Here is an 8,079-nt window from a genome sequence, read left to right as displayed (position 1 = left end):
ACTTTTCCCTTGTTTCTAGATCATGTGAGTCTGCTTGCTGGGGAACCCAACCTATATAACAAGTTTGTCTTGTTGACACTTTTCCCTTAGTTCTATATCATGTGAAGTTATGGTTACCTAAAATCTTACTAATTCAAGATTATTTTATCAGACATGTATTGAAAACCTGCTCCATGCCAGCTTTTGTGCCAGATGCAGTCAAAACAAATTAAGATTTGGCCTCTGCTCTTAAGTTTACAGTCTGAGGTGACAGTTACATATGAAACTAACTGTACTATAGCATCTTTAGAATAAATCTTTTTGAAGTAAACTTCAATAATTTTAGTATAAAAGTTAAAGGCATGGACTTTGCGGTGTTACAAGGAACAAAAGGAAAATATTTCAGGAGAAGAAAAACGAATATAAGTATGTTCGCTGAAAGTTTAGAAGATTACAAAATTTGTCTTTATAATGCCAGAAACCTTTAGGGAAAAGGCAGTTCTTTCACTTTTTATTTTGAAATAATTTCAAACTTACAGAAAAGTTAAAAGAATAATACTGAACTCCTGTATACCCTTTATACAGATGCATCAATTTTTAATGTTTTCCTCATTCTCTTTCTTCACACACACATACAATTCTTCAGAACCATCTGAAAATAAGTTAAATACTATATTATGTCACTTTATTCCTTTGTAGTGTCTACTTCCTAAACACAAGGGTATTTCACCTCTGTAACCACAGTATAGGTAGCAAATTCAGGAAGCTTGACTTTGATCTTTAATCTAGAGTCTAGATTCAGATTTTTTCTAATTGTCCCAAAAAAAGATGAGTTTAGGAAGAGTCATATAACTTAACATTTGTAATTTAAACTAAAACTTGTATTAAGTAAGCTATATAAGATCTCAGAAGTTTGTTGACTTGATTAAAATACCACAGTGAAGTGAACCACTTCTGATTTTCTAAGGGAAACACATGGATAGGCCCAGGTTACCCAAAAAGGTATGATTTACTGCTTCCCAGAAGTGAGTCTTGCTCTTGGAAAGCCCATTTGGTGAGGTTCCTTTCAAAAGAGATTGTGTATTTTTCATCCAGGGATTGTAGTCTTCATTGAGCACCCACGTAAAGTATAATCGACTTGTCATTGCCAGGTCTTCTCAATGCTTATGTTAAATGACGTTCTTTGGAACTGTTGGACTGGTAGGTAGGAGAGGGGCGGCTGTGGGAACTGCCTCCGGCTGCGTCTCCCGAAACACGTGGCCCCGGACGCCTGGCTGCTTGCACTAGGCGTCTTCGGGAGGGTGTGGTCGGCCGCTCGCTTCCTGGTTTCCTTGTGCCGCGCTGCGCGCGGGCTGCTGGAACCCCCCGGGACGCCATTTCCGGAGTGGTCTGTTGGGAGTTGGTGGCGACGGGCGAGGCCCAAGCACAGCCTGCGAAGGAGAGAGACATCCAGGCCTCGTCCGCCCCAACGTTCGCCGCCCCTGGAGACCATGACTTCCCCACTGAAGCTAGAACAGGACGTGCAGGGGAAAGTAGATTCGTTTCGGGCCCGTATCGCACAGGAGGCCGAGGATCTGGTGTCCACCTTCTTCCCTCAGAAGCTGTCGGAGCTGGACAGCCGAGTCCAGGAGCTCCGCCTGCAGGACCTGTCCAGAATCCGTTCGGTGCCAGCCCCGGAGTCCCCTTCCGCCCCAGACACCGTGGGGGATGGGCCCAACCGGGACCCGCCACCTTTGCTGACCCAGTCCTCGGTCAAGGTACCAGCTCTGCCGGGGGGCGAGGGACAGCTTCTGCGGAGCAACCATCATCTGGTGGAGCTAATTGAGCGGGTAAAACCTGAGATCGAGCTACTGAGAGAGAAATGCAACACAGTGCGGATGTGGGTGCAGCTGCTCATCCCGAAGGTGGAGGATGGCAACAACTTCGGAGTGTCTATCCAGGAAGACACCGTGGACCAGCTGTGGACCGTGGAGAGCACAGCGGCCTCCTATCTACGTCGCTTCTCCACCTACTACAACACCCGGGCCAAGCTGGTATCCAAGATAGTGAAGTACCCCCAAGTGGAAGATTATCGCCGCACTGTAGCAGAGGTCGACGAAAACGAGTACCTGAGTGTGCGCCAGATCCTGCTGCACGTGCGGAACCAGTATGCCACCTTGCATGACGTAATCCTCAAAAACATCGAGAAGATTAAGACCCCTCGGAGCGCCAACACTGACAACCTATACTGAAGACCTTCCTCCACCCCACTTTCCATCAGAAGTTGGCCGGGCTGTTAAGCAGCTAGAAGGCTGATTATTAATGACTATACAGGTGATGAAACGACTGGACATGTGCATTACCATTTAGTTAGAATTTCGTATAGCTTATCTTCATACTGAATCCTCCTTTGGTGTAATTTTTATTTGATTTTCCTTTCATGGAAAGAATGGGGACAAACCATCTGGTGGCATATGTTAAGGTTGGCCAAGGAGAAAGGACTGCCATTTTTAATAGCAGCTTTGTAGATGAATGTTGGCCAAGGTTTCTTTATTATGGCATTGGTGACATTGAATGGTTTCAGGGGTTGCTTAAAAACAAAGTTAAAAAAAAAGTCAAACCTCAAAAATGCTCCTTTTACACCGTCGTCTATTTTTTTTTTTTTTTTGCAAGGGAGTTTTAAAGACATATGTTGAGGTCATTGTATGCCTCCAATTTAGCAGATCTAAATAAAACTTGGTTATAACATTTTATAATGGCCTAAGTGTGCTTCTCTGAACTTTACTTTTTGGATATGTAGGGTTTTCTTCTTTCTCTTCCTCAGTTGGACTCATACCCTTGATATTTTTCAACTGTGATGTGCAAGAAAAATGAGCATACAAGTAAAAGATTTTAATTCTTCTAAAGAAATGGATGTGTACTTCCATTAGAATGAAGAGGAATCTGTGAAAATGACTTCCTTCACAACTTTCTACCATCTCCACATCATGCAGTTTCCTTTTACACATAGTTTAGAATTTTTTCTGTGTATCCATTTATCTCATAAATCCCTGCTATACCCATCAAGCTTTAGATCACATTTACTTTTTTTCCCAATTAGTTGATTTTCATCTCCCTTTCTCTTTTGTCTCTTGTTATTTTTTATAGGCACTCATTTGAGTTTCCCTCTCGCACAATGAGTCATTCCTTAAAGATGCTAAACTGTGTCTTTGGGTTCTTTTCCTACCTCATGGAGGGGAAACCATTGTCTTCTCAACAGTGAACTATACTGTTAGTATTTTCAAAGTTCAGCTTTACCAGATTTCTGCAGGCAAGGTAAATTATTACTGTGATGAGTCTATTCTAACCTGTGTAGATTAAAAAAATTTGTAAACTGGTTTGGTGGACACTTTATTTTCAAAGTTAACTCCTGAAAAATAACAAGGTAAAACAAGTTTATTCTTTTGTTGAACTTCTGAAAAGCCTAAGTCTTTCAAATCCTCCCTTAAAAAGCCCTGTAATCCCAGCACTTTGGGAGGCTGAGGCAGGAGGATTGCTTGAGGCCAGGAGTTCAAGACCAGTCTGAGCAAAAGCGAAACCCCATCTCTGCAAAAAATAGAAAAAATTAGACAGCTGTCGTAGTGCACACCTGTAGTCCCAGCTTACTTGGGAGGCTGAAGCAAGGAGAATCGCTTGAGCCCAGGAGTTTGAGGTTGCAGTGAGCTATCGTGATGCCAGTGCACTGCACTCTAGCCTGAGTGACAGAGCAAGACTGTCTCAAAAAGGAGAAAAAAACTTATTTTGGAATTAAATAATTTTAGTTTGAAATTCTTTTTGTAATTCATGAAAGCCACTAAAATTTGATTGGAAACTGAAATTAGTAGATCTGGTTTTTAGAACTGAGTGAAATGCCTTTCTTAAGATGGAGAAGAGTCTTAATTTTAAAGTGCTTCTTAAACTTTAAGCTTTTAAACTTTTGAGTTTAGAACTTTTTAAAATTACTGAATTGTTTATAAATTTTTTTTCGGTTTTGAAGGCAACAGTTATTTTTTTGTCTTTATGAGGGTTACACAATTTTATAGAATTCTTACCAAATGGTCTCAACCGTTAAAAGTTAACTATATAATCAATTTAAAATGCTTTTTATTTCAAAAGGACTATCTCAATGCTCAGAAATTTAATTTGGAAAATACGGGAGAAATGACCCATAGTTTACAAGCCCAACAGATTATTGAAATTTCTGTGTGTTTCACTTATTTTAAAGAATGCATATATGTTTTTAAATCATCGCAAGATAGCATATGCGTACTTTTGTAGAGTGTGAGCATTTATACTTAAATCTTGTTGAATAGTCTAATTTCATTCGACTAATATCCCCAGACACAGATAGTAATAGATAAACTCCCATTCATTCTGTCTTACAAGGATTTATAAGGCTCTGTTCCCTAACTGAAAATGATATTTGTCTGAGGCAGGAATTTTCATTAGAGTGTAGAAAATAGAGATCAAGTAGCCAGGAGGACATGTGTCTAGATTAGGATTTTACTCTGTTTTTAAATTGGGGCTTTGTAATGGCTTTAGCAATATATCTGTGATCATTTTATTATTAAGTGCTTATCCCTCCTGAAACATTTAATTACCTCTATAAAATATGTACAAGAAAGCAGTCGCATTGTCTTACTCTGAGTAGATGAATTGTTCTTGCTTACATGATTTGGTGTGAGTAGGAGGGAATCCTACTTCCTCTGTCAACATTTAAACATTTCTGAAAAATGCTATTGTGCATTGACATCAGGACATTTTAAAAAAACTTTACTGATCTTTTTGAAAAAACAAAGGACCCAGTCAGTTGCAGAAACAGGTGCTGGACCACCCCTGTTCTCTGCTTTAGAAAACTATACTTCTAACACAGCTCTGTATTAGATGATTATACATTTGTGTATGTTTTTTTTTCTTTGCTTGGTTTATTTTGATGAGTCTTCAAGTTCCTTAAAGTCAATAGCAGAATTTTATCAGTGAAGCTTGGTGATCCCAGTCACTCGAATTTAAAATGTTTCACTAGTAAACTGAACTTAATGAATTCTCTCACATAGAGAACGTCAAGTGTTATTTTTAGTTACTGGTGAAAAGCTAGGAGGAACAGATGAACAGGAATAGAACATATAATAAGTAGAATTAGGTTCCTTTCACAATTTGGCCATTTATTTTAGCTTTATTATTTAATCTCACTTTTACAAAGTTTTACAACAGTACATTGGAAATAATATTTGCTTCAAATAATATTGCTTTTAAAGTGTAGGGCATTTTGAAATTCTTGAATATATAGTTTCCACTTCAGATTTTGAGATTTAGAGATATCCATTCACTGCCTTATTATATAGATGAAGAAATTTAGACCAAGGGAGTTATATGGCATCACACAACTCATTTGTGACAAAGCAAGGTCTAGAAGTGAAATCATCTTCCATTTCAGGCTAGTACCCTTTTTACTGCACTTTACTACTTTTTTATTATCAGTAAGTGAAATTACACTGGAAGGGAGTTCTTTCAGAAGTATTCAACCCAGTAGTATTCAACAGGTTAACATAACATCCCCCCCAAGTAGTGTGTTATTTTATTTTGCAAAATTTAAGAGAAGTTGTAATGTTTCCAAATCAGAATAGACTGTAATATTTTTACTTAAAGATTATGTAAAGAAACCAAAACTATAATCTCTAAATTTATATGTTAAATATATTAATAACTTTATTCTGTTCATTTAAAAATGCCCCTTATTAAACACAGCCCAGGAGTTGTCAGTACTTTCAGTTCTATATCCATCTGAGTAGAAGTTATTCTGTACTATCGGCAAGGCCATCTGTGCTGGAGATTGGGCTACTAGAGCATTTGGAGATAGGTGAAGTGCAGTACAAGAGTCTGTTTATTACACTTTTTTTTTTTTTTTTGAGACAGAATCTCACTGTGTTGCCTGAGCTAGAGTGCCGTGGTGTCAGCCTAGCTCACAGCAACCTCAAACTCCTGGGCTCAAGCGATCCTACTGCCTCAGCCTCCCGAGTAGCTGGGACTACAGGCATGCGCCACCATGCCCAGCTAGTTTTTTCTACATATTTTTAGTTGTCCAGCTAATCTCTTTCTATTTTTAGTAGAGACGGGGTCTCGCTCTTGCTCAGGCTGGTCCCGAGCTCCTGAGCTCAAACAATCCGTCCGCCTCAGCCTCCCAGAGAGCTAGGATTACAGGCGTGAGCCACCGCGCCCGGCCTGTTTATTACACTTTTAATATATGGGTTTAAAATATCCTACTGACCAACTCCCCCACCTTCCAACCTTCACCTCCAAAGAACTGCTAAGTGGATTTGTCATGGCTGCTGCTCCTAAATCTGTAGAATGAAAGGGGGAAACGAGAGGAGCTGTAGTTTTCTGTTAGGGAGGAAACCTGAAAGGGTCATTTTCCAAAATAAATTTATCTTCTAGAGCTGCACTGTTCAGTATAGTAGCCACTAGTCTTGAAATAGTCCTAATTGAGATGTGCCGTAAGTGTAGAATACACACTAGATTCTGAAGACTTAGTATGATGAAAAAAAGTAAAATAGTTCAATAATTTTTATGTTGATTACTTGTTGAATGATAATACTTCGGATATATTGCATTAAAGTAGATTATTAAAATTCATCTCACCTGTTTCTTTTTACTTTTTTATTATATGTACTAGAAATTTTAAAGTTACATGTGTGGCCTGCATATATGATCCACAGTATTTTTCTGTTAAACAGCACTGCTCTAGAGCTAAGATTGAGCTAAAACCTCCTCTAGTGGTACATTATGGAGATACGGTATTCCATTAAGTATAGACTTTGACTCCTTTTATTGATTTATCCTCTGGTTCATAATGTACAATTCAGTAAAAGCCTTTCAGAGAGAGGCAAAATTTTGTGAGCCAAGCTTTCTCAGAGTCCAGCTTGGTCTAGGAACTTAGAATGAATGCTTAAAGGAGTGGATAGCTAGCATGCCTCTCAAGCATGCCTTCTAAATATCATATCCAGGCTTTCTGTGAGAGCCTAGAGTACTAGTATTCTGTATTGCTAATTCAGGGCTGTTCCATATGCTTTAGAAACCAAATAGAGAGTAGGTTTGACAGCTTATTATGAGAATTGAGACATTTCGTTAGTGTTTTAATCTGGATGAAAGAATAATGTAATGTACCTCTGGTGCCTGAGAGTACCTATAGGCAGGCAGGCTCTTCTTCAAGGATTAGCGTTTGAACACTCAATGAAATCCCCATGACTCCATTGAATTCCCATAAAACTGATGTGTAGTACTTATAGTATTCTTTGTATTGTTTTTATGCATATCCTCACTAGGTAAGTTTCTTGAGAAGAGTGAGGGGTTTTTATTCACCTTTTTATTTTAATCCCCTATGGTGTTTTATATATAATTTATAGTGTTTCAAATTAAATTGAACTAAACCAAACTGGATAAAACTAAAGAAAATTGTCTCTCATTTTTCTTATAAAACATGTGGTAATTGAGGCACTTTGTTCCAACCAAGCGTATATGTGGATAAGTGTACCCAGGAATACGTAACAATATTGAGAGACATCTGAAAATCTGATTGAGAATTAAACAAAGGCCAGCTAAATTTTTATTCCATTTTCTGGCTTCTAATTAAACATTTTTACACATCACAATAATATAAATATTTTAAAGTACTCCAGGCAATTCTCCTTCAATATTCCCAGTGATGTCATTAAGCCTATTCACCCTGCAACAGCTGCAAGTTATTCCAGACATCTGTACTGAATCCTCATGCTGCACAAGCCCATTTGAAATCACCTCTTTCACCCCATTAACAGCTTCGGTAATTCTCTGTTACTTTTCTAACCAAGAGTTAGGGAGAAATAAGTCTAGTATATTAAAGAGTGAAGAATCCTGAAAACTGCTTTTCAAAATGGATTCTCTATGATCACGAACATAATGATTTGTTTACTCTTTCACATTTCTGTATTTAAAAAGTTAGTTTCTCAAATACTTAAAAGTTAGTTTGTTAAATACTTAAAAAGAAATTCCTTTAAGTTTATTAAGTCTTATTTGGCAATAAATACACAGACAAAAACATTCCAGGTAAAAATTATTTATTATTTTTAT

General features: G+C 38.1%; 1 protein-coding gene and 1 pseudogene across 1 annotated transcript in view; both read left to right on the top strand.

Annotated features, from left to right (window-relative positions):
- ATF6 (activating transcription factor 6) overlaps window positions 1-8,079 on the top strand; it is a 246,077-nt gene that overhangs the window by 171,595 nt on the left and 66,403 nt on the right. The window lies entirely within an intron of this gene.
- Window positions 1,470-2,210, top strand: LOC105806398 (annotated as a pseudogene).

Source organism: Propithecus coquereli, unplaced genomic scaffold (genome assembly GCF_000956105.1).
Source record: "Propithecus coquereli isolate 6110/MARCELLA unplaced genomic scaffold, Pcoq_1.0 Scaffold140, whole genome shotgun sequence".
NCBI classification, from domain to species: Eukaryota; Metazoa; Chordata; class Mammalia; order Primates; family Indriidae; genus Propithecus; species Propithecus coquereli.
This window is presented reverse-complemented; position numbering and strand designations above follow the sequence as displayed.